The following is a 27,015-nucleotide window of genomic DNA, read 5'->3' on the forward strand; positions in this document are numbered from 1 at the left end:
GGGGGCGGGCGCGGGTCCGGCGGCGGCGGCGGCCGCAGCCCCCGGCAGCGCGCAAGCGCCCGCCGCCGCCCGCCACTGCTGGGCTCCCGGCGCGCCGCCGGCCCCGGCTTTGTGCGGAGAGTGCGAGTTCGCCGCTGGGGCTCCCGGAGCCTTCAGCAGCGGAGCTGCCAGCGAGCTGCTGCAGCGGCCAGAGCGCTGGCGACGGCGGCGTGAGCAGTGGGGGTAGCGGCTGCGGGAAACGCTCCGAAGCCGGTGAACATGGTCCCCGCTGGCTAGCGGCGGCGGCGGCGGTGGCAGCAGCGGGGCCCCTGCGCTCGGCGCCCACCGTCTCCTCCTCGCGCCGGGTTCGCGGTGTTGCAGGCGGCAGCCACGCAGACTGCTCTCTCATCCTTTTGTCCTTCAGTCAGAACGTGAATGTACTGCTGACGCATACTGTTCTAGGGAGAAGATTAGCGTGATGCAGTGCTCTTATGTATTAACACCGCTCTCCCTCTGCCGCCTGCCCTCAAGGGGTTAACGCCGCGCCTTCCAGAGCGCGCCGGCCCGCGCCGCGCAGCCCCGAGTCGCGGAGGGCTGCCTGCCTTCCTCGCTCCTTCCTTCCTTCCTTCCTTCCTTCCTTCCTTCCTCCCTTCTTTTTCTCTCTCACCCTCCCCCCTCCCCGGCAGCTTCCTCCCCGCCCCCTCTAGACGATCTGAGCGACCCAAGCGGGCAAGCGGGCGAGCGAGTCAGAGTGAGCGTCAAGTGAGGGGCTGCGCGCTAGTCGCAGGCGTTCGCAGCTATTTTGGTCGGGTCGGAGCGAGTGGCTGGTTGGCCGCTGATAGGCTGGAGCGGTGCGGGGCTGCAGCGGAGACTGCGCGGCCCCCACCCGGGCCACCCAGCACCCTCCAGCCATGGACTGCTGGGCTCGGGGGGCCGGGTGCGGCGGCCCTCGGTGGGGCTGCAGCAGTTGGCCGGCCTCCTACGAGCGCCCGCGTCATCCGCACCCCCGCTGAATGCTGACGGGGTGCCTGACTGCGCGACCAGAGTTTGGATCTGCAGGATGGTGGAGACCCAGGGGCAGGCAGCCGAATCGACACAAGGGCTGCGTTGAGTCAGAAGACCCCGAGCCTGTGCTTTGCCTTACTCTGTGTCCCCTCCCTCGAACACTTTCTTGCCCCCTCCCCTCTCCCACAGTAACTAGGGCTTTAAATGATAGTTTTCTTAATGAGGGCTGTGGGGGCGGGAAAGAGTGGAAAGAAAGACCAAATTCAAGGAGTCGGAGGAATGACGACCTGGGGAGGATTGAAGTGAGCTCCCAGAACCCATGGTGCAGCCTGTGGTTCATTTGGGAGCTGCCTGCAGCCTTGCCTCCCTGGTGCCCCCTTCCCCTCCCCTGTATGCAGGGACCAGTAAGGTGATTTATGCCTTCTGCCCCTGGAGCTGCACCAGCCTCTCTCTGGGAGTCCCTTAGCAGCTTGCTGAAAGGGGAGTTCTGGCCCCTGCTTTGACAAGCTATTGTAAAAGCATAGGTCATCATTTGCCAACTCATTTCCTCCATAAAAGAACCTCTTTTCTCAACCATGGAGGGTGAAACAATCTCTAGATTAGCACTGTGCTGTAGGTCCAGTAGAATATGGCACGGGGATCCTCCACCCAGCCTCTGCCTGTTATCTAACAAGTGTGTTGTTTAACCCAATTGTTCCCAGGTGGGCTGTTACTTAAGGATGAGGACCCCAGGATTTCCCAACTTCCTGAACTCTACCACAGCCATAATTTCATTATTATCTGCTGCTTCAAAACCTAAACCTTCTTCAAGTCCTAGAAAGTTCCAGTGTCCGCAATTTTGTATTCTTGTCCTTTACCAAGACTTTGACGTTTACATTTGCTGTCAAGGAAAAGCATTAGCATGATATTTTTGAGCCCTTTATGATTCATTTCATGAACGGGTAGAATAAAGTGTGTGACTAGAGTCCCACATATACTAAGTGTAGCACCAGGATTTGAACCCTGACAAGTCCCACACAGATTGGTGTCAGGGCACTTGGGCTTGGGCATGATTCCACAGAGTTCTTACAGAGTAATGCAGTCAGACTTGACCCTCCACTTGCCAGTCCTTGTTAGGGTGTCTGTGTGCCCACCATACTAAGAATGTACCTGTGACTGCTCAAGTGAAGTGACTGCCCCCCTGTTGTCTCCATTTTCCAGGTGAAGCGCTTATGCCAGATAGTGACAGTCAGCTTTTCAAGTCAGTCTTCAATTCCTGAGACCAGTGATTTCATCCCTAACAGAATATCCACTGTATCTACTACCCAGGCCAATGGTGGAGGCAAGGTTGGGGAGAGACTGAACATTCAGTGAAGGGTATATGAGAAATCAGAAAGAGCATGAGAGAAAGGACTAAGAAAGTCAATCCTATAAACTTGTATCCCTTGTGGTGAGAAATCAAGGGGAGAAATAAGAAACGGAGGTAAGTCCTACCCTCATGCTAAGGTCTAATTCCATTTGACTCTGTAGTGGCTTTTCCCTTGGAGACAGGGTTTGGTTTTAAAGCTTAGACTGGCCTTGAATTCATGGTGATCCTCTAGCCTCAACCTTTCAACTCCTGTAATTCCAGGCATGTGCCCCCAATCCTTTGAATTCCTCATTAAAGCCCATGTGTAAGAAGGATGTCACTGTCTTATGGGCCCAGGAAATGTGAGCCTGGTACACCAGGAATCTGTGGGGAAAGCTTCTGTCGTTGACCCAGCTGTGACTAAGCAGGAAAAGTGTTGTGTTATTGGGGATATTGGGGGGTGGGTATCACTAGGGAATGGGTGGCACACTGGAGTATGGTGCCTCTCTCTCCTTTCAGGAAGAGGGGCTCTGCCTGAACTGGTTTCCTGCCTGTGTAGGCAAACTGGAGCCTCATCTGTTCAGCTGCTGCCCCCACATTGGGAAGGTAGATGGGAAGGTGGGCTGAGTTGGATTAAATCACTACATAGGAACAAGATTATCTCGTAGTAAATGCGGTTGATACTGATGAGAGCAAATGTTCCCAAATTCAGTGGAGTGCTACATGGGACTGCTTTACCCTTTATGGGCCAGCTAGGCCACAGAAGTTCTGGAACCTACAGAGTAGACTGTCAGAAGAGGCTGTCCTCCTGCCCTGAAGCTGTCTTCCATCGTCTTACTGAGTTTCCTGTGGTATTTTGCCCCACACAACTAGTGGTTCTGGCTGGTGCCTGGATCTGTAGTGGTACCACTAAGAAATCAGAGAAGGCAGTTCTCATTTAAATAAGAAGGAACACTACAGTGGGCTGAGAACATGGGCAGTTTCACATAGGCACTGTTAAAAGAATGCTAAAGGTGTGTTCAAGAGGCTGGCCAAAGCCTGGGACAGTAGCTCAGTTTTGAAGAATGGGCCTTGTACTGAAGTTGGGATACCTGCGTTCTGGTTGATTTTTCTGGTTAGATATAATATATAATGAAGTATGCCTTGCTTTATGAAATCAACGAGATGGACTAGAAAGTTTCATTTACTTCTCATAGTCCATGACTTTCCCTCCTTTTCAGACAGGCAGCTTTAGGAAGAAGGCTGATCCTTTGGGATTGTAGCCTAGCCTTGGGAATAGGCTGTGGAGTTGAGGAAAGAATGTTCCCTTCAGTTTAATATAAACATCCACAGGACTGGAATAGAGCTGATCACTAAAAGGGCTCACAGATCACAGTGTTCATTTTTAAAGAACCCTTAAGAGAGAGATCATATTGACTTGGCCTCTCACTTTACTGATATTGAGAAAACTCAGAAAGGCATGGTAACTTCCCTAAAGTCACATGACTAGTTAATATCAAAGTCTGTCCCTCTGAGTTCCTTCTGTCAATATGCGCTGATATGTGGCTAATAGGCCTTTAAAGCCTGGGCTTGAAGATATTATCAAATGCTTGCCCTGTATTCTTTGTGAGCAGACACGTTATATGTCTACTGTTTTAGGGGTAAAGGTGGAGTTTTGATAGTGCTAATATGCCATTCCATATGATTTGGGATTCTGATTAGAAGTCAAAGGATTGTTCATGTAGAGGGACCCAGGGCTACCAGGCTGGCCCACTCCCTGCTTTGCGAATATGCGTGTCCCTGAGGCATTAGCCTCAGCAGCCACTAGATGTCCATAATGCCTCATGGGGTTTGCCAGCCACAGCAGGGTACCATCTTGCTTCTAATATGCTTTTGGGTTCCTTCTGGGGAGGTCCAACAAGGACAGAATCAGAGTAAGAGCAAGAAAAGGAAGAGATTTGAGAGACAGGAATAAAGAAGGAAAAATAATATGAAAATTGTTCTCCAAAGAGACCAGGAAAGATATTAGTTGGTGAATTTGTAATTAAAAAAAAAAATGTAAGAAATGTTCCACATAGCCTGGTGTGGTAGCACATGCCTTTAATCCCAGCACTTGGGAGGCAGAGGCAGATGGATTTCTGAGTTCGAGGCCAGTACTCATGGCCTCCTGTCATGCAGTGACTGAGCACGTGGACTCTGTTCCTCACTCACCCCTACTCTGTGCATGTGCTTCTTCTCTGCAGTCACCTGGCCACTGAAGACTCTAATCCTCTTAGAGAAGGCTCCCTTATTGCCTCTGATCCCCTAGTGAGGCTCTGCTGTGACTGCCCACAGTCATCAATAGAATGTATTTCTTCCTTGAGTGGATGGTTCAGGACAACACAGATGCTCTGAAAGTTATTTTCTCTAAAAATCCCTGCTCTTTTAAAGAAAGTGAAGGGGAAGTTTTAAACTAAAGAAGGAGGAAGTCGGGCTGGAGAGATGGTTCAGTGGTAAAGAGCACTGACTGCTCTTCCAGAGGTCCTGAGTTCAATTCCCAGCAACCACATGGTGGCTCACAACCATCTGTAATGGAATCTGATGCCCTCTTCTGGTGTGTCTGAAGAAAGTGACAGTGTACTCACATAAAATAAATAAATCCAAAAAAGAAAAAAAAAAAAAAAGGAGGAGGAGGAGGAAGAAGTCAAAGTGGGCTGGGATGATAGCTTTGTGGTAGATCTCTAGCATGGCATTTCCAGTGCCTTGGAATCTGTCCCCAGGATAAAGGTGGCAGGGTTGAGGCATTCCATAGAGCATAGCAAGAGCCATTTTCTAAAACTTCATCTGAAATAAGACAAGGTGGCTAATAACCATTACAGAGATCTAGGCTTATGATATAGCTCAGGCCTACCTAGCATAAACAAAAGCACTGCATTAACTGATAGAGCACACCTATAACCCCAGCATTTAGGAGTTCACGGTCATCCTACATAGCATCTTTGAAGCCAGCCTGGGATATATGAGAAAAAGAAAGGGAGGGAGGGAAATTACAGGGAGCTATACAGAATACAAAGGCTTCTTTCTCTACTGAGACTAGTTTCACCCGAGCTGGTGGTGCCTTTGGGCTGGAGTGAAAAGACAGGCCTCCTGCCTGCTAGCTGTCTCTTCCTTCTTGAGAAAGTAAGTTTGGGATGCCATTCTTGCCACAGTCACACATAAGGGCCAGCAATCAAAGATGTCCAGTGGAACGCCTGTGAACACCCCTTCCCCCTTTGCAGGTACACTGGCTCATCCAGGCCCAATGGTTTGCTTTCTTTAATCACCTGTATATAGAATAATAGCTTTAGTAACATTTTCTGTGTGTTGATAGGCACTTAGGCTGTAAACACATACAGCACTGAGCTAAGAAACCATTATACTCATCAGTTTATAGGTAGATTTAAGAAGTTTTGTTATGGTTACAGAAGTAATGAGTGACTTAATTTCTTTAGCTGACATAAAACCATTTCTACATAATAGTCAATGACTTCAGCCACCAAATTCTCTTGGAGATTTAGGAGCTCAAAGCTCTTAGTCTAGCAAGGCTTTGTTCCTTGGAGAATCTTGAGTGGCCTTGACTTCTGGAGGTAGCCCTTGTCGTGTCAGTGTGTCCCCCTTAGGCTCTGCCTCCATGGTCACACTGTCTCATTTTCTTCTTTCCTGTCTGTAATCTAGAGGGACACTTCTAGATTTAGGATTGGATTTAGGGCCCACCAGGATAATCTGTGCAAACTAAGTTGTGAATCAGGGGTCCACACCTACAATTAATTGCCTCGTAGATGTGCATGTGATGTATCTGTTGAAGCCACTCGTGTACCCTAACTACATTCTACAAGATTACATGCAGTGTGTACATGTGTTAGAGCACAGGGGTGGCTATGAGGAATCTTTGGAATCAGACAAACTTGAGCCTGAATCTCAGATAGGCTTCCTGTGTACTATGTATGTGTAAAGTCTCAGATTCTTCGTGTGTAAAGTAGTCAAATTCTTTTATCTTATTGGAGTACAAGGAATTTTTGGAATTCATGACTGGTCTCAGCAAACACTAATAATAGTATGTATTGTTTTTGTTTGTTTTAGATTGATTGATTGATTGATTGATTGATTTTTTTGTTTTGTTTTGAAGCAGGGTTTCTCTGTGTAGCTCTAGCTGTCCTGGAACTCACTCTAGATCCATGTGCTCCTGCCTCTGGAATGCTGGAATTAAAGTCATGTGCCACCTCTGCCTGATGCATTTATTGTTTTTAGTATGGAAGCTACTATAGAAAAAAATGTTTTGTCTAGTCAATTTTTGAGTGAATTCTTTCTGTTATCTTTTTATTATTTAGGATCACTTATTCTTGGCATTGCTCCTAATTTAGAACTTTTGATTCTTCATTCATAAAGTGGTTTTTCTATTTCTAACAGTTAATATAATTCTGAGACATGATCTCACTCTATAACCCTGGATGCACTAGAACTCACTACGTAGATCAGGCTGGCCTCGAACACAAAAAGATCTACCTGGCAGGTGCCACCACACCCAGCAGTTAATATTAGCTTACTAGCTTGTCAACATCTCACATGACCCCAGAACATATATTCAGAGCTGCTAAGGTGGTCTCTGTTAGACTAGTAAAAACCTGTACTGTTTGTAATCTCCATAGCAACTAAAGTGGTTGTGGTGACTTTACATCAGATTATGTTATTGATTTACTTAAAATGTCCCATTTTCCTCATAAATTGAATAGCAACAGAAATGCCTACCACAGCTCCTCAGCCTTTATCCCTTTCCTTCAACCTCAGTCCTGACGTTTATCAAACCCTTCCATACTCCTAGCGTGACAGTTATACTGGTCATTCTTAAATTGATTCTCTCCCTTGGGATTTTGCTCTATCTTCAATGTAGATTGCCCTTTCCTACATCTTTAGTCTAGCTTCTTGAGCAGGTCTCCCATCTTAATCCCATTCACCAGCTTTAGCTTTCTTTACTTTGTACCATTTCCAGAGATGACCGTGTTTGTGTATTTGTTTATGTGTTCATCAAATTCCCCCATGGAAGCACAACATTGGCCTGCCCTCCCTCCCTCCCTCCCTCCTTCCCTCCCTCCCTCCCTCCCTCCGTTCCCAGTTTTTCTTCTTAGTAGTAAAACTGTTCTTAGGCCTGAGGAGAGAAGAGCTTGGACCCATGTTCCATGGACACCATTAGTCCTAACTCTGCCCCATTATCATCTCTGAAAAGGTAGTTTACAATTTATTGGTTTTGTTTTTTTAATTCAAGAAAAATAAAGAGGATCCTAGTGATCTCAAGATCTCTAGTTCTCACTTTTGACTTTACTAACTCCTGCTGCCAGACTCCTGAGAGGCAGTTTTATGGAGGCAACGTAAAGGCGTGCACGTTTCTGACGGTCGTGGATGTGCGGAGTGAGTTGAAATGTGGACACAGGTGTACAGACATACCTGCATTCACATCTGCATGTGCCTGTCAGTTTTTGGTTTTGCTAAAGTGCATTTTCTGCTAAGGGAGTGAGGACTGTTGAGCCTGAAATAGAGAACACCAGGACAGTGAGATCCAATGTTTTGAAAGTGGCTGTGCCAACGCTTTTTGCTAATTAAAGAATGTTAGGACAATCACCACTAGCAGCAGTAAAGGGCGCCCCATTACCTCTCTCTATGGTGAGTTGGGTAAATTTAAAGGCAGCTATAAATACCCCACTGAGCTCCTGAGCTTAAGCACAGTTGGGGCTGGGTGAAGAGGAGGCCTAGCTTCTGTCTCCTTCTGTCCCTTCTCTAATAGCTGTCAGTCCCTAAATTTTTCATGACAACAGAACAAACGGTTCCATCAACAAACTCTTAATTTAACTTAAAACACCCCAAAGGAGGTACCAGACAAGTGAGAATCAAGTCTGACTGGGAGCCTGGTCCCCTGGGTCCTTCTGTGTTGCCTTGGATTTTTTTCCCTTTGCCTAAAGGGAAGATGTTTCAACCTGTTACTCTACCATAGGTGTTTTTAAGGAAAACAAACAAAGTCACTAGGTTCAAGGCCACTCTCCCAGGAATAGTCTAGGCACCCTTACTAGAATTCAGTATTTAGAATGTGTGAGTAAGTGGGTCTGTACTGTCTACGTTCACTCTCTACTGTTTTGGGCTAATTTTAAGAGGTATGATCAAATCTGGAACTTCCATGTTTTCCTCTCTTGCGCATGGCCTGCTGTATCCTCTTGAGTGGTTTCTTGCAGCACTTCTACAACCTCCAAGCCATTCTTACCCGTCAGTTTATAGAGCAGTGCCATGCTTCTGCTACCTTCTCTCTGCCAACTCCTTGATTTGTTTGCTGTTTTTGTAGATAGATCATCATTTCTGGCCATCAAGCTGCTTTATATAATCCATCAGTTGTTCTCAGTCCCACACTGCCAGCCTTAGCTGTGGCTAGGATTCCCCTAGTTCTGAATGGTATAACTTCAGTTTGTCATTCTGTACTGACTTAGCAACTTGGCTTCTTCCACCATACATTCATTGGCCCATCCTAGGGTCTTCAGAGGGTGAGGGAGAATCAAATGACACATAGCATGTGGCTAGAGTGGTCTCAAAGTCTCTGGAGTGACCATCTTCTCGGCATCCTACCTTAGCCTGAGGAGGAGTACTGGTGCTCAGCAGTGGAGGGGAGCAGAGCCCTGGGGATGCCAGAACCAGCCGCACCATTGGCTTCCCCCTGAGTCATCAGATGAGCTGTGGGTAGGTTGGCTGGCACCCAAGTTCTTGGGTGCTCCGTCATTTTTATGATAACTTTTTGGGGAGTTGGATTTACTCAGCATTCAGCCTGCTTTTGGTCCTTGTTTTCAGATGCAGCTTTTACCTGCAGATGCTGTTAGTGGAACTTACCCTTATTTTAGAGTAAGGGCTGCAGATGTGAAATAAGGAACTAGGGTCCTTAGATCCTCACTCAGGTTCTGACAGGTTGGAGAGTCCTGAGTCAGTTGGTTAGCTGGGCTGTTCACATATGCATTTTCTCCTATTTACTTACTGCCTCTTATCACAGTATCTGCATTTGACTGGAGCCAATAGGTAGATTTATTTCTTTTTAATTAAGGCGAGCATGAGTCTTTTGAAATTTATTCTGTTCCACTGTAGAATACCTTCATAGACCCCACCATAAATCCTTATCTTTCAAATTTTGCGTCACTACCAGCCAAAGGTGCTATAAGTGAGAAGCACTTAGGAGCCTTTTTTCTTGGACCATTTCAAATGTTTCTGTTAAGGACACCAGACTGAGCTGGTTCTGCTTCTAGTCAGTGCAGTGAAGCCCCACCCAGTTGAGGGTCCAGGGCTACCTCCTTGGAACCTGGCTAGAGGAGCTGTCATTCTGTGTCCCTTTCTTGGTAACTATGGCTAGTTTGTGTGGCAGCCCTGTGAGACTGCTTGATTGGTATTCTGTGCACAAGCACTGAAAAAAGCCCAGGAGGAACCCTGCCAGCCAATAACTCTGAAAGGGCTCTTTGTGCAAATGAGCAGCATGCGAGCTGGACAGGGCCCACTCCCTCCCCCGCCAGTGTCCTCTCTGGCCAAGCAATTTGGTGATGCTCTGGCGCTGGCACAGAGTACTTGGGGATCCCTCCCCAAAAAGAGACCATCTTGGGATCCCAGACACATAGAGCAACTTGAGCTCTGTCCTTCCTACCCCGGCTCTGGCAGTCTGCCTCCAAGTACCAGTCAGTGGGATCTATTCAGGGCTGTGTCTGTGCATAGATGAGGGGCAGGAAGTAAAGAAAGGAGGTGAGTGTGAACAGACCAACCATCAGCAAAGTAAGGGCACTCTCACTTCTCTCTCTGGTGGGATCCCCAGAGCCCTGGGGCATGGAACCACACTGCACACGAGCTTCCATCACTGGGTTCCAGCAGGACCTGAGCCATTTGATTTCCTAAAGCTGCCTGTTGTCCCCATGCCTGAGAAAGGGAAGAAATAAGAGCCTTTGTGCCTGCATAGCTGACAGCTGCAGAGTAAGACTCCATCAAACTAATACCAAAAAGCATTCTGGTGCTGATAGGAGCCAAGCACAGCCAGGCACAGGCACTAGTGACTACCAGCTCCATGCTTAATGACTCTTAAGGAGTTGGCTCTTGCCACTACCGCCCCCCCCCACACACACACACTCACACACAGTCTCCTCTCAGATGTTCTTTGTTATTAATGAGTTTTCTAAACACATAAGCTTGACTCACTTGCTTTGGGTGAAGGAGACCATTCTCATTAGATACTGTTTTCTAGGAAGGAAAGCATTAAGTAGGTGTTGAAGGATTTTCTAAGGCCTCACACTACATGTGAGCCTAGAAGACCAGAGGACTGACAAGTGAGAGTAGTTGGGAGTGGTCAACTTCTGCAGGTCGCTCATCTCCCTCTCCATCTGATGACTTCCTGAGACAGCCACAAAAAGTGGCCCACCACCCAGCTGACACCAGCTGTCCCTGAACCTCCATTTCAGATTACTTTTGTTTTGTTTTGTTTTCAAACAGGCCTCACCTTTCACAGTTTTTGCTACCTCCATGTATCTCATTGACCTTAATTACTTTGAATATGCTGATCAAAGACCCAGATGTCCAACTGGTGACAGAAATACAGGCTAAACATGAGTGAGCTGGAGAGATGGGTGGCTCAGTGGAGAAAGTGATTGCTGTGCAAGCTTGAGGACCCAAGTTTGAATCTCCAGAATTCATATAATACCTGGGTAGGAATGGTGACCTGCCTCTAATCTCAATGTAGAAATCCCCTGAACATTCTGGCTAGCCAGAATGGCAAAACTGGTGAGCTTCAGTTTTGGACTATGGTGAGCAACCATAGTCCTTGTCTGCATGTAGAAGGAAGAGAACAATGGAGGGGGACAACTAATGTCACCCTTGGGTTTTCATGTGGACCCACATACAAGAGCACTTAGATACACAAGCCACATTCTGGGGAATAAAAGTAATAACTCTTAGCCCACAGAAGCAGTGCCGTGCTGTCAGCAGAGTGGGCATTAAATAGGACAGTGACATCAGACAAATTTGGGGGGTTTTCCCTTCCTATCAGACTAAATACCCTTATTATATTCTTGAAACTATCAAAGAGGGGTGGAGTAGAGAGAGCAGCGCAGAGGGGAAGACTACAGCCTGAGGTAGGCTGCCTTGTAGTGGAAGCAGGGTCGGGCTCCCTGCACTGCCTTGTGCTACTCTCTCCTGGGTGGGTCTGCTCCCAAAAAGGGACAAAGATGTCACCCTAGTCAGGGTCATCCCTTATATTGTTACTTTCACGTCCAGATACTTGGAGGAGAAAACCCAGGGAAATTTTCCCATTTGCCTGAAGCAAATGGCTGATCCAGACTCTACCTCAAATACAGCCACTGGCATTTAAGATCTATGTGTTGCAGTGTCTCTGCCCCACATGGTAGCTTTGCAGCTTGGAGAAGCACCCCCACCCCCAATTCATACACACACAAAATGCACTCAGGCCCATCCACAGGGGCAGGTGGTCTCCTAAAGATGCACACACTGTAAAGTAAGCCAGCCTACCACTTCCTAGAGCCCTTTGCCCCATACTAGGTCAGGTGCGGCCAATCTGAATCTAGTGCCTTGGAAGCTTTTCTCTGCAGTTTTCTGCATGGATCCCAAGCAGCACGGTCCCTAAACTCTCCTTGTCTTCACCTTGCTGAACCACTCATTGTTTTTGCATCTTGCAAAGAGCTTTCCTCTCCTTCTCTTTTCCTGTCTCTTTTATCCCTAGTCTTCCATTCCCAAACAACTGAAGACAATCTTCCAAAGGGACCTTGTTGGGGTGGGAACAATAGACAGTAGTTGGTCAATGGGTCAGATAAGTCCTAGGGTTCTGTTGCATGGGAGAGTGACTATAGTTCACAATAATAAATTGTATTTTTCTTTGTTAACTGTGTGTGTGTGTGTGTGTGTGTGTGCGCGCGCGCGCGCGCATGCGCGCGTAAGCATGAATGTGGGAATGTGTGGAGAGGACAGAGGGTCACTTGAGGTGTCAGGTCTCTCCTTCCATCATGTGGATTCCAGGATGGAATTCATGCTGTCAGGCTTGGCCACCAAGTGCTTTACCCACTCAGCCACCTCAGCACTCACATTTCCAACTTCAGAGTAAAAGAAACAGTCAAATTGTAAAGTCATAGATATGCTTGTTACCCTGATTTGATCATTATACAATATGTGTATATATCAATAAATATGTACAATTGTTGTGTGTCCGTTGAGAGCAAATTAAAAATACACATAAAACAAAAAAAAGAATCCTCTTGGAAGAGGAGATGGCCTTGCTGACAACTCCAGAGGTCTGCCAGCCTCTGCCATGCATCTGCTCCGTTATATTTTCCAGGTGCTTAGTGTGGACTATATCTCTGTATTGATGGATCTCATTTGGTTGTCCCGTGCATTTGTCTTGGAGGCCTGCTAATGCCATTTGAGTTTCTGAAATCCTTATTTTGCAAATCCATTTGTGTCCTGGGTTTAGCACCCGATTACAGGATTAGCAGAGATTATAAGGTCTGTCTGATGTCTCCTCCAAGCTTCCAGTCTGATTCATGGCTAGGAATTGAGAAATTTGCACACTGATAGAAAGGAAGTGGGGGTAGGTATAGGCTGCTTGGGAAAAAAACAAAACAAAAACAAAAAACAAAAAAGGCTCTCTTAGGAAGAACTGGAATGGTGCCTGCCTTGATACTTGGATCAGAACCAGTTAAGAATCTGAAACCTTGCCGAAGGCCACGCGGCTTCAGAACTATTTGGAGCTGTCCCTCCCTCTTCCTCCCACATCCTCAGCAGCTGCCCCTGGAATGGAGGAGTGGAGGTCTGAGCTGAGCCACCAGCCTTTGGTGGCACCCTTCACTGAGAGCTTTCCATGTGTGTCATCAGCCGTCCTGTGGCCTCCACTTTGTCAGTTCTCATTAGACAGACCTTCCACTCTACAGGTGGAGCTGCAAAGAAGAACAGAGATGAGTTTGGGATACAACAACCCCTGCTGCTCCTGTTAAGGAAACCAGTGATTTCGCTTTGTTTCAGGATTAAAAAGGCCATGCATAACTGTGTTTAAAATTCATGGGTCACACTAAGTTGTTTTATCCAAGTAAGAAAACTTTGAAGTAGCTTTAATAATGAGGATTATCACATTGTATGTAAAATTGGTGTCAAAGTACAGCAGCTCTAGGGTGGGCTAGTTTAATAAAAATGTGACCCATATCAGATTCACAGGTGTCTTTCTTGGCTGCAGCACGGTTGCCATAACTCCAGGCATTTCATGCTTACACACCAGTCTCCAAAGGCAGGAAAAACTATAGATTCCTATTTTTTTTTAAATCATGACAAAACCATTCCGTAAAAGCCTGTCGCCTGACCCCGTTTACACCTAAATCATTCAGACCGGTTGACATGCCCAAAACTAATATGTGAGATCAGAAAGGGAACTCTCCTTCCCCACCCAATGAATGGCTGAGACTGGGGTTTATAGCTTCAATGGATTTACATAGGGAAAATGCATTTTTATTTTTATTAACCATAACTAAAACCTAGCTTTTCATTTGAGTATGAATGTAAGCAACAAATCATAGTAAAACCAATACATCTATGACCCTTGTCACTCCTTTGAAATTATGGTGGCTAGGAAGGGACTGGAGAGATGGCTCAATGGTTAAGAGCACTAACTGCTCTTCCAGGGAACCAGGGTTCAATTCTCAACACCCATATAGTCACTCCCAACGAGCTATAACTCCAGTCCCAGGAGAATCCAGTACCACCTTCTAGCTTCTGCATGTAGTACACAGACATGCACATACAATAAAAGTAAAGTTTTTTGAGAAATTTCAGTGGGATTTGGGCATGTTGTAAAATCTTGTTACTTAGTGCACCAGTAAAGAAGGGCATGTACTTACTATGTCTGAATTTGGGTGGGTTTTTAGAAAACATTCCAAAACCATATGTCAGTAAAATTGGTTTCCTGTGCATTGTGCATATTTAACTTTCCTAGAACCCTGGTCTTTGAAAGGGCCACAGCACAGAACTGAAACCAGTCAGCATTTCCCAGATCCACAGGAGGGGAAGGAGGAAGGAGGAACCGCCCAGCAGGGTGGGCGTTTCTTTGTCACAGAATCAGGTAGCCTAAGTTGCACTGGCATAGTCTTCTCTATGCCACCATCTGTTAATTCCTTAATATTTTCATTTAAAATCACTCCAGTCTTTCTAAAATAATTTTTATTTCCTTAAGTGGAAAACTGTCACTTACCATAAGTGAAAGAAGACCTTTTAAAAAAAGCAAATAGAGTGTATAGAATAAAGAAGCATATTACTGAATTCTGGCAATCCCATTTGCCCTCAAGGCTCTGCCCCTCTTTTGTTAAGGAGATGCTAAAGACAGATTAGCAGCACACTGGGACTTGCTCCTTAATATAATCAGAGCTGAGAGATAATTGAAAATGGAATAACTCAGTTTGTGGTTCTCCATTTAGTGCCCTGTCATTGACCTGCCTAAAATAATTCAGTGTGTGGGCAAAGGCAAGTTTATGATAGGCTCCCTGTCTTAACCATTAGTGACCCCACACCCACCCACCGAGGAGATCAGTACGTCTTAACTTTTATGCACATGAATCATTTTTTAATAATTTTTTTAAAATCTTCTTCTACTTACTCATGAGAACATGTTTCAGTTTCTGGTTCCAGGGTTTGGTTTGGAGCAGACTTGAAGCGTCCTCACCTGACCCACACACAGCACACCTCTCCTCAACCTGCTTCCCTCACACATTTTCCCCCTTTAAAAGTCACCTCTCCCTTCCACCAGCTCCTCTTCTGACCTCCATGATCCCTGCAACACATGCCAGCTGTGATCCAGCAACTACTGGCTAGTTGACGGGGTTGATGTTACTATGTGGGCCTTTGTGATACAGTCCCAGAACACAGAAAGATGTGAGAGCCCACAATACACCCATTGCCTTCTCCCCTACAGAAAGCAGCACTGCGTAGGTTGGCACTGATCATGCAACTTCAAGGTGTGGGGGCCAGGATTAGATCAGGGCCCTTGAGAGCTGGAAGGAAGCTGGTGATCAGTCCCATGGCAAAGCCTGGAGCGTTTCCACTCACACTGTATGACGGCACTCTCAGGGGAAGGTATAGCCTTGTCTTTCTGCCAAAACATTCAAATCATCCCTCCATCTTCCTACTTTACCCTTCTTCGTTGTGGCTGTTCCTCCCTTACCAAAGCTGATGAAAGTTAAATAAAGCAGCAAACACCTGGGCCCATGGTCCTTCCCTTCGATGCTTCTCTCCTGAGCTCTTAGCTCTTCCTCCAGGGCCTTTTAGAGCTGTACATAGATGCTGCAGGAGTGGGTGTTCTTTCCGGCCCTGTGTGCCTGGCCCTCCTGGGATGTTCTTGCTCACTTGTGGAAGCTGCTAGAGTATAGAGGATGGAGTAAGAAGGGCCTTCCTCTTCCCCCTTTGCTGCTGTCTCCTCCTGCCCGAAAAACTTTGGATTGCCATGTGAAATCCACAGTCTTTCCCTCATTCCTTTTCTGTACTCCTTTCTGACCTCAGAGATGAAAAGCATTGTGGGGAGGAAATGACACCACAGTTGTAATTCAGGGCCCTGGATTAGAAACATCTGGGTTAAGTTGTGGTGTTTTTAATTCAGTGCCCCAGTACAGAAAGGCTGGCTGACACTGACTGCACTTTTACAAAATTTCTTCTGGAGCTGTTAGGGTGTGTGTGTGTGTGTGTGTGTGTTGGTGAGCACGTTTGTGTGTATGTGTGTGCTGCCAGCCTAGAGCAGGCCTCACATACAACATCTCACTTGAGAAATGTTTCTTAATGGTTCACAACGATAAGCGTTACTGTCTTTAAGCTAAGTGGTTCAATTAGCTGTGATTGGAAAGAGTGGAATAGACTGGGGAAACTCACAGCTTATTTGGTAACAGCCTTGGGAACGTGAGAAGAGGAAGAGAGCATCCCTCCCCTTAAGAGTGGTCACAGAGGCTTGGCTAGCTTTGTGGCTAGGAAAATATTGCCCAGCACAGTCTTTTATTTGGGAGAGATAGTGGAGCAGAAAAGCCTCTGAGGGAGGTGTAGCATCCGGTTCCCATGAGGTGAGTTGTACATGTATCCTCCCTGCTGCTAGACCGTCAGTTCTCCAAATAGTCCTTACTCCCTTGTGTGCCTTCTCTGCCCTGCTGGTGCAGCACAGCTCGCTCTCAGCTAGCGAGAATGCCCTGTGCTTTGTAGCTTCTCACAGCTGTTCCCATGGTTGTTTGGTCATGGTCTTCCTGCCTACCAAAGAGCAGAAGCTTTGGGCAATATTCAAACCATCACAGAGCCCTTTAAAACATCTTTACAGGCAACTACACATACATGTTGGGGGTGGGGTACACATGTGGCCAAGACCTTCAAAGTCTGCTCCCTCTTCTTTCCCATTTCCCTTTGTCTTAACTACCCTTACAGGAAAAAAGCAAAGACGATTTCAATCTCAAGGATTTTTCTTTCTCTTTTTACCCGATGTGCATTTCAGTATGTACAGGGTTCTGTGATTGGCATGTCACCCTGTCAAGTTCCCTGGTACATCTTCCACTCTTGCAAAAAGTACCAAGGCCCCACTGGGCCTCCTCCCCAGCATCCCCTTGCCTAAATGCTCATTCTGCCCCTGTTCCAACCCTCCCAGTGAAAGCAAGTTTTTTCTCCAAGTGTCAATAGGGCACAAAGCTAAAAGCTCTATCTTTCTTCTCCGTTCTCACTGCCTATATGTAGTTGGCATAGTTGTCTGCCCTGCTCACCACCATGGAGGTAGCCCACTTACCTACCCAGCCCCCTCCTGTGAAAAGGACTGAGGAGGTCTAGGTCGAGGGGTAACAACAGCCACTCATCATGTGACAGTCTGATCCAGCACTACAGACATAGGGTCAGATAGTCATTTACCTTTGAACTCTAGGCCTGTCGAGTCCTTGCTTACCAGCTTTACAGTCTCAGACCTCCGGCACCTCACTTCTTTGAATCCATGCCCACCCATAAAACAGGGATGCTTACAGGGTCAGGGTCCAATAGGAAGTATGCCAGAGAACCCACTGCTCAGGGAGGGATGGAGTGGTAAGGTCCATCCATGGTGGGTTTAGAGCAGTGAAATGGGGAAAGGACTCTTGGTTGTCTTGGAATCACATGAAAGCCTAGCTGAACCTGAGGAGGTGGGGGAGATATCAAGGAAGCGTGTCCCAGGCAATACTGCTTTCTGAACCAAGAAGCACAGACCTTGATGGGATTCTCTATCCCATAACCTTGGGGACCACAGGATGACTCCTACAGTGATGGGGTGGGATGCGAGAGGGATTAGAAGTAAGAGGCCTGAAACACTTTATCTGGTTCTTCCTTCTCTTTTTCCTCTTCTTTCCATGTAGAAAGTTTTATTTCAATACCCTTCTAAAGACAGGGAGCGTGCGGGGGTGTGGTTTGTTTTGGTAAAATAACCTGGGTTTTGACAGTCTTAACTCCCATTATTTTCATAATTTTGGACAAATGGGATCGATGTGATCAAATAGGTCTTGAAAGATGAAAGTCCCCACCTTAATGTACTCTTGCTGATGTCCCCAGATCACCCACCCTTACAGCACTGACCCCTGCTAGTTCCATTCTCATGGATTTATGCAGTGCAGTGGCCACACTGAAGCAAGGAGCTGCTCTGTTCCCACATTGGCTACCTTACTGCTGTGGACAATCCATGTTCCACTCAGTTCCCAACAGTTTTGGTCACTGGAATAATCATTGCAAAAGCTTGCTTTGGCCTCTGGGTCCTGGCTGACTTTTTCTAGTCTCAACAACCCTGCTGCCCCACAGTCTGGGCACAGATCCCTGGTCCATTTATCTTGTCACCTGTAAATCTAGTTTCCATGCTTCTGCCAAGATTCTTTTCTTCATTCCCACGTCATTTACCAGTGACCCAACCAGTCTTCTACAGAAAAATTCCTGTTGTAATTTGAGAGAACCGTAGTGTGTATGGTTCTGGTGTGAAGAGGAGCAGAGAGGAAGCAGGGGGCCGACAGCCACTCTTTCTAACCTGAGGAAGGCCAACCTTCCCTAGATACTTCTGAGCTGCTCTTTCTGCCCTCCACTGTAGATGAACTCAGCAAGTGCACCTCTAGTCTGGGCAGCAGGAGCTTTGCTGAGTGAGTGGAAGCCTCAGGTGCAGAGAGTGCAGCCTGGCCCTGCTGGTCCTGCCTTGTGTGCTCTGCTCTGTGGGCCAACCTCCAGCACAGTTCATCAGATCCTTGCGGGTGGAGCATCCAGATCCTCTGGGCCTGCCCTTCCAAAGACTTGGGAAGAGGGCTATAAGGACATTTGAAACCCACAAGGTCATTTTCTTTTAGACAGAAAACTAAGCTTTGAGATGTCTTATAAGGGTGGAGAGAGCTGGACTACACCTTACATAAATGTGAGACATAATTTGCCAGTTGTAGCAAATGCCAAGTACTGTGCTTAAGTTCAGAAATCAGTTACACAATTACAATATGAAGGTGACCCTGCTTGACAGCACTTCATTTCAAAATTACTCCAGGGAGTTTTGTGTACTACAGCCTGTACACTAACAACAGTATGAAATGACTGACAAAAAAATGTATTGACAGGAATAGTATGGATTGAAGGAGCTGTTGCCCACTGCTGAGCAGTGTCTAGCATACTGTGCTTCCTTGTTACTGCTGCATTTTTAAGCCATTCTTTTGTTATAATTCAATTGTGTGCTTGTGTGTGTGCATGAGAGAGGCAGGGAGACAGATCAGAGGATTCGTAATTGTATGTTTATGTAAGGGTCTATGTGTGGATATATATGTAGACACACAAGTGCCAAGAAGCAGGGGCCACACACATCAGATCCTCCTGGAGTTACAGGCAGTTTTGCTCTGAGAGCAGTATGTGCTCCTAACCACTGAGGCCGTCTCTTCAGCCCCCTTTTCTCCTAGAGGATTCTTCAGTAATGTGACATGCAGGGTTCAGTCATGGACTAGAAATCACGAGGGAGGGAAAGAACGAGCAGAACAAACATTCCCAGTATATGGCTCTGCAGTGGAAGGAGACAGGAACGGAACACCCTTTGTGTGTGTGCTGTGCTGTGCACCATTCTGTGTGGTTTCTCCTTCCATCCTAAAAGCATCCTCTGAGCTTAAGTTACATTTGGACTCAGGGAACTTTTCTAGATAATAAGAAAAAGGAACCCCGTTTGTTCCGCATTGTGCTGGGATACACAATTTAGACCACTGGGAGTTCAGATTAGAGAGGTTAGAGGGTTTGGAAGAAGATCTGGCCTAATAGCAAGATGGGCTCTTCTAGAAGAAAGCCCCCAGGTACCAGCCCACCTAATAGAAGTTGATCTGTCAGAGATGTCAGGTATGGAGATGTCTGCATCGGGAGTAGGGGAGATAAAGGTACTTGAACCTCTCTGGTTCAAGTAGAATGTTCTGGAATTCCCTAAGACTTTAAGAATGCGGCGTGAAATATAGCTGTAGGCAGGAAGAGAAGACAAAGCTTTTCGCAGGTCACTGTCCTGGCTTAGGCTAACAGATTACAGGCCGTTTATGGCCCTTTAGCCTAGTGCCCCTGTCTGCTCATCTCAACTGTCTGCACAGGCATCCATCTGCAGCTTGTCTTCCCATGTAGGAATGGATGTTCTAAAGTTCCATCCCCCTCCTTGCCTCCCTCCTGTGGTAGAGGCTCCCTGTCAGCAGCATGCTCTGGAGGAAGGCTGGGGCATAGACATCCTGGTCCAGACAGAACTGTCTTCCAAGCAGGCGAGTTGATGAGGCCGTGTGTGGATCTGCATGCTCACACTGCAGCCTGATCGATGCCTGTCAGAGCTCAGCATCAGAGTGACAGCTGCATGCCGGGCTGTTTGCTGAACACAGCGCGTCCGTCAAGGGAAATCAGACGAAATCCATCTTCTTGTCCAAAGCATGGCCCGATGGGCTGTCCCTGGAATGCCAGTCCTGTATCTTATCCTACATCCAACATGCCCTGAAAATCATTGCTCTTGGAACTTCAGTGTTATATTGGTGGGTCCCTTGGGCAGGAGAGTTAGAGTCAATGAAAATTATGCCCAGGGACCAATACCCCTAGCTCCATCCCTGTAGCAACTTCCTGTTATTGCTAGTGTATGTTGTCATTGCTAGTATTGTATAGATGGTGTAGGGCCAGAGCATAAAACTGATACCTATTCACACTAAACTGGTACAAGATAAACCACAAATGAGTTTTTATTTATTTATTTGTGTGTGTGTGTGTGTGTGTATGTACATTGAGTAGGACACAGCTAAAGTAGAGGTGGTAGACAATTGGCGGGAAAGGGGCTCTTTGGAGAGTCTCATTAGAGAAGCAATTATCCGGCTTTAAGGTTTTCAGAATTGACAGGGACACACTTTGGCAAAGGTTCTATGTTTGTAAACCATTTGGGGCTGCAGAAAGCTCTACCACCCTGTGTCTTGGCTGCCAGCCAGCTACCAACTCTCTCCTCTCCCTAAAGCCTCTTTTATCCCCTACAAGCCTGTACCTGAACCTTCAAGGAGCCCCTTGGCAGCCCTCAGTAGCCCTCAGCTGCTCCAGCACTGTATTTCCCAGGGCTGCTAGGCCAGCTCTTCAGTGAAGAAGAGCCCTTCCCACCTCTGACTGAAGCTAAGCTGGTGCTTCTGTCCATTTGCCTCCCCTCCCATCAGGGTCTGAACAGTTCTTAGATTCCAAGGGGAAAACGCAGCAGGAGGCCTGTCACTTAGCAAGGTGGTATTTTTCCCTCACTTCTTGGAAGGCCAGAGCACAAATTTGTTCGAAAGATACAAGTGAGCTGGCTATCTGGGCAGCAGAGGAAAGAGGTCAGTCCAGGAGCAGGGGGTGGATCACAGCAACTGAGAGGTGAAGTTTCTCTAGTGGAGAAGGACTGCCTTGCAAAACCCACAAGAATGGGGTTTCTGGATGAATGGCAGTCCAGGGAAAAGCCACAGTTCCCGAGGGCTTCTTTCTCTGCCAACCCTCAAAGGGCCTTTCAAAGTAGGGAAGGATTCTCCGGTATAACTGCCCTGGGGATTCGCTTGCTGGAATGGGCTCCTGCATGGGCCTCCTCTCCACACTGCCCTCCTTTGTCAAGCTGAGCTCTCCTTACCCCAGGCCTGTGGAGTGCAGCAGTCAAAGCTTTATTGCCCACATGCTGGAGCTACTCTGCAATAAAAGAAAAAGAAAACAAGGTAATGGGAATGGCTAGTGCGGAGGGCAGCTCCCAGAGAATGCTGCTGCCTGTCTCCCCACCACTACCCATCACCTTTAAGATGCTTGTTGTGGAGGAAGGCAGGCATCAGTGGTCAGCGGGAGCAGTGTTTGCACAGGAGAACTTGTGCAGGGGTACAGACCCAGTCTGTGTGCATCCTCCAGGACCCCGCCTCATAAGAAGTCAGGAACAGAAGCTGATTGTACCTTACAGGGGAAAGGAGAGGAATCCTGTCCAAGAGAGTCCCAAAAGGTAACAGAAGTCACTGTCCAGAAAGCTGCCTGAGGCTATACTGTAGCCTGGCAAGTGCTGGTAGTAGAAAACTCATTGGAAGAGGTATAATCTGGAAAAGCCAATGAGAAATAGAGGGGCCCTGGGCCCTGGCAGACTGTTCTTCCCAGGTCCCACTTCACATGAGAATTGCTCTGAACAGCAGATATTTATGCCCCGCACGGAAGATGGCATTAGCAGTAGTTCAAAGTCTCCAATGATTTTCATTTTGTCATGCAGTGTGTCTGGACTTTTGACCTGAGAGCTTTTAAATTCCTCTCCCTAGCCCCTTTTCTCCTCTCCCTCTCCCTGGCTCCTCTGTCCACAGGCTTGATCCAGACTTGTTGATGAGCCTCAGCTTCCCCCACCACCCTACCCCCCCCCCACACACACACAGAGGCACTAAATCTTGCCTGTCTGCCGTGCGACCCACCATCATTTTCCAAGCTCACCTACGCCCATGAATGCTTAATTTAAAACTTCTGCTGCCTCTCAGCAGTTTGTAATTCTGAGGCCGATCTCAGCAGAGGAGACAAAATGGGCTGATGAATGTACTCAGGAAAGTGAGCAGAAAACGATACACGGAGCATCTCTGTGATGTGAGGCCAGGCTTTCTTAACCATTTAGTATAATAAGATGGATATCTACAGTGCTGAGTTGTTCTAATAGGATGGATATCTGCCTGATGTATCGGCCTGCAGGGTAGTTATGAGTTTTAAATTTCCTCATCTCTACGGCAATAAATTCTCTGGGCTTTTCAATTATAAACTCACTTTTCTCAGTTGGGGAAGCCAGAAGAATTTTGTTTTGGTCAAGGTTAAAAGCAGCTGGCAAGCACAGTAAGGGCTGAGAGACAGAGACGGAGCCTGTACCTATGCCTCCCTTCCCAGGCAGCGCTGTAGGCCAGCCTCCTTTGCCCTCCTCAGTTAGATATTCCCCACGGGGATCTAAAGGAGTCCCTATTGCTTCAGAAGTTTGGACTTACAAGGTTAACCCCCTCACTGGGGTTTGCTTCAACAGAGGGAGAAAAGCTGGGGAGAAATGAAATGGGAGCTCCAGGAGGGGGATGCCCTGGCTGGCCACCTCCTGGTGGAAGCCAACAAGAGGCTGCTGCAGTGCTCCTAGGAGTCAAGGAGCTGACTGAGTTTCTGGGGCTTGGCCCATGCTGAGCAGCCAGCAGAGAATAGACAGGGAGAGTCCCAGAGGATAATGAGCCCAGGGCTGCTAAGTGGAATGCTCAGCAGGGTCCTGAGGATCCTGGCTCAGGCAGATCAAGCAGAGGGATCTGCCTTTCCTAATGACTCTCTCTTCCCACTGACACAGCACCCAGGCCAAGAGCAGAGCAGCCAGGCCAGCAGGAAGACAGATGCCTCTCCCCAGGGCTGCTTCCTGGCCTCTCTCAATTTGCCTTCAACCCCACATCCTGGCCAGAGCCTCCACCTCAATTCCTTCAGGAAATTTAGGCATTCAGGAATATGATGCTTCCAGATGCCATAGAATCATTCTGCCTACAGGTTAATGACAAGAGCCAGGCTATAAAAGTAAGCAAGATTGAGCTCAAATTCTGGTCTCTATACTTACCAAATAACCTTGGGCAGATTCATTCTTTTCTTTCCCTTTTAATCTGCATTTAATTAAATTTAACCATTACCTATTAATAGAGCACCAAGGTATGTTTCTATGCAATATACATTATATTGTTTTTAAATCAATGTAACATCTTTTTCAAACATCACTTATATTTTTATTTATTGGAGAACAGTTTGGGTTTCTCTATGTAGCCCTGGCTGTCCTGGATCTCTGTAGACCAGGCTGACCTTGAACTCAGAGATCTACCTCCTTAGTGCTGGGATTGAAGGTATGGACCACCAGGGCCAGCTTCAAAAATTCTTCTTTATGGTGAAAGCTGTCCAAGTCCTTTTTCCCATTTTTGTCTGTGGTCACGTCATTATGCTATGCAACAGCATGTTAGAACTTCTTCTTCTATCTGACTATAGTGTTGCCCTTAAAGTGCCCTTTCTTTATCCTTTCCCATCCTTCCTCTTGTTCTTTATTTATCTGTGACACTGGGGATCTAACACAAGGCTTTGTACCTGCTAGGCCTGTGCTCTTCCAAGGAGCATGGTCCCCAGCCACACAGTACTCTCTCACTTCAGTAAGTTGTTTTAACTTGTGAGAGCCTCCAGTTCCTTATCAGTAGAATGGAGCTATAAAAACCATTTTATAAACAGTGGTGAGAACTCAGTCAGTCCATGTTGAGTCTAATGGAAGTTCTTCCATGGGTGGCTCTCATAACCAGAACTCGGCAAAGGATTTCCTTCACTTATCCCTGATCTTCCCGTCAGATGCGGAATTGACAACTTTTACCTAGAGCCCTCTTACTTGAACGGGTATAGTCTGCCTTTGCCATGCCTGGCCTCTAGGCAAAACCTATACTCCAGGTACAGTCTTAGTGAGCCAGACTGTGGCCCCAGGGACTATCTATGTATGGACCCAGCCATGTGTTCCTGTCAGTTACTTAAAACAAAAAGGTTTCTTTTTCTGAGATTGTCCGCTTTTATGTTCTTCAAGCCAGACAGATTGATAAATGCCAGTGATAGACGTTTGTATGTCCTTTTCATTCCACTTGTTTTACTTGTGTTGACCTACTGTGTGAACCAGATACCATGTAGGCATTGGGTCCACAAAGTCAAGTATCAAGGAGCTTTGAGGCTGACCTCAGCAGTCAGAGATGATGATCTGTGCTCTGTGTTGCCCACATTCCCTCAGAGCACAACAGGGCACTGGGGAAGACTCCTTACAGGAAGTGCTGTGAGGCCCTAGTCAGTATTAGCTTGGGGAGGGGGGAGAGGGGAACATGCACTCCCAACTCCAGGCAGAGGTTCCAGCACTGCCCTGAGGACTGCACCCAGTTAGTCTCCCTGCAGATCAAAGCAGTGTTTGCTTAAATATGAGTAAACTTCTCTTCCTTTTCATAAAAGAAGCTCAGAGGCCAGCACCACTCTAGTGTCTCCCAGTGTCATCGGGGTACGTGTTCCCATGTGTGTGTAGAAAGGTCCCTTTACCCACTCTGTTGTACTTAGCTTTTACCCTCCGTTCTCAAGGGAAAAGGGTCCCACAGCTGCAGCCTCTCAGCTTTTCCTACTAGCCCGGGAGTCAAAAGGAGGAAAAAAACAGATTGCAACTGCTTTTCTATAAGTCCTGCCCCAGGATTTCTGCTAAATCTCACTAGTGTTACTAGAGAGAGAGGAGACTGGGAACTATAATCTTGGAGCTGACCATGTGGATGCCCGAGATAACGAAAATAGAAAAGGGAAGGAGGAAAGGCTATTGGGATATCTCTACTACTACAGACAGCGAGACATAAAGGTGCAAGATTGCAGGGTCTGTCTAGGGCCAGATCAGAGTCCGTTAGGCACGAGGGGGTAGGAGGTGATAGGAATGAGCTTGGGGGAGCACTCACACACCCCATCCCTCCCTGCTGAGCCTTAAATTCCGCTAATTCAGCCAAGGGAGAGTTCCAGTGGCCAAGAAACAGCACCTCCAGTTCACACTCTCTGCCTCTCAGGGACAGGTTCCTTGCATATTCTAGAAACCAAGGCCTAAAGCAAACAAGCTAGGCTACATGCTGGCCAAAAGCCAATGTTTTTTCCATGGAAAACTATAGAACTTGGTAACACTGTACAACAGAATTAGGTTTCTATTCTTTCTCTGTGTGTGCAGCCCAGTAAGCAGCATTTGTTCAGCATTTATTGTATATTAGACGTGGATTTAAGCTTAATATATATTAGCTCACATTAACCTTATGAAAGAGATTCTTCATTTTCTTACTCCTATGTCACAGCTTAAAGAAATATAAACAAAGACTTAAAATGCCTTTCTTGGAATTTATAAAGGGCTAAGGCCGAGTTCAAACTAAAGTAGTCTGACTGTGCAGCTCTCACTGATAACCAGTGTAGGCAGTAGATGTCCCCAACATTAAAGACAGAAATATGTGGGCTGGAGATAGTTGGGGAAGACAAAGTGTGCTGCTTGTGCTCCGTGCAGGGAAGCAATGGAAACTGGTGCTGACTCCCCAGCCTAGCAAGGCCTGGGCCTTCAGCCTTGGTCTCAGAGTCGTAGTAGTGAATGCCATTGTTTATTTGTTCTTTTCCCCCCTCTCTTCTTTATCTTTCCCTGTACATCACGACTTGGGGTGAGTGTGCCTCATGGTCCATTAGCAAGCTACGATGGTATATCTGCATTTCTTCTCATGCCTTACTCTCCCCAACCCTCCTCATGATTATGACAGGACTTTGTGCACCTTGTTCAAGTCCCACCCTTCCTGCTTTCCTTCCTGCCTTCTTAAGGGTATCCAGGGTGCAGCCCCTGATTCACGTGTGTCAGCTCTGTATCAGTAGGGTTAGCTCCCAACATGTCCCACACCTCCTCTCAAGGGCAGCCCTGCCGAGCTTTGGTTCTATTCAGTCTGCTTACACTTGCTGCTGGTCCATGCCCACCCTGCCATCCCTCCCTCCCTCGTGCCAGCATCTGTTTATAGTCCCACTGGCCTTGTCATCCCCTGATTTCCATGCTCATTCCATGCTGCTTCGAGAGCTGCTCCTGATACTATGACAGGTCTGTCTTTCTCCTCTCTCAGAAGTCAGCCCCTTCTTTTAAAGCCCAGCCCCTTTCTAACGAGTGTCCCTCCCTCAAAGCTGCTCGCTCTCCTTGGAACCCAGCCAGTGTCTGCTGTCCATATAGGTGCGTTGTTAGGTGGTTTACAGGACGTTTTGTCACTAATTGATATGATATGGCTTCACTCGGCTGAACCTCAGGCTCTTTACACCCCCATGCTGCCCCGTTAGATCGGCTGCAGTGTCCTGTGCCATGCTTTTGCACTTAGCAAATGCCAAGTGACTTTTCCTTGGTTGGTTGATTACAGTGAGCCTTCAGCCGCCCTATATATCCTTCATGGTTTTTATCTGCTCCTGTTTCCTTGGGCATTTGTCTTTGCATTTTGAAGACTCATAGTCATCGTTGGATATTATCACTCTCTCCAGTACAGCCAGACATCCCTCTTGCTTCTGCAAGTCTGCCATGTCTCCTGAGCCACAGGATGCTGCTACAGTGTGAACCTGTATGTTCTGCTGCTTGCCTGGCCTCGGAAACAATCTGTGTTAAGAAAGCTCTGGATAGCAACCAGGAATGTAGCCACCTGGAAAGCACT

The 27,015-nt window shown here is 47.1% G+C and overlaps 1 protein-coding gene across 1 annotated transcript in view; it reads left to right on the forward strand.

Annotated features, from left to right (window-relative positions):
• The window catches only part of Snd1 (staphylococcal nuclease and tudor domain containing 1), a 405,547-nt gene that overhangs the window by 349,431 nt on the left and 29,101 nt on the right, over positions 1 to 27,015 (forward strand). The window lies entirely within an intron of this gene.

The sequence above is a fragment of the Mus pahari genome, chromosome 2, assembly GCF_900095145.1.
Source record: "Mus pahari chromosome 2, PAHARI_EIJ_v1.1, whole genome shotgun sequence".
NCBI classification, from domain to species: Eukaryota; Metazoa; Chordata; class Mammalia; order Rodentia; family Muridae; genus Mus; species Mus pahari.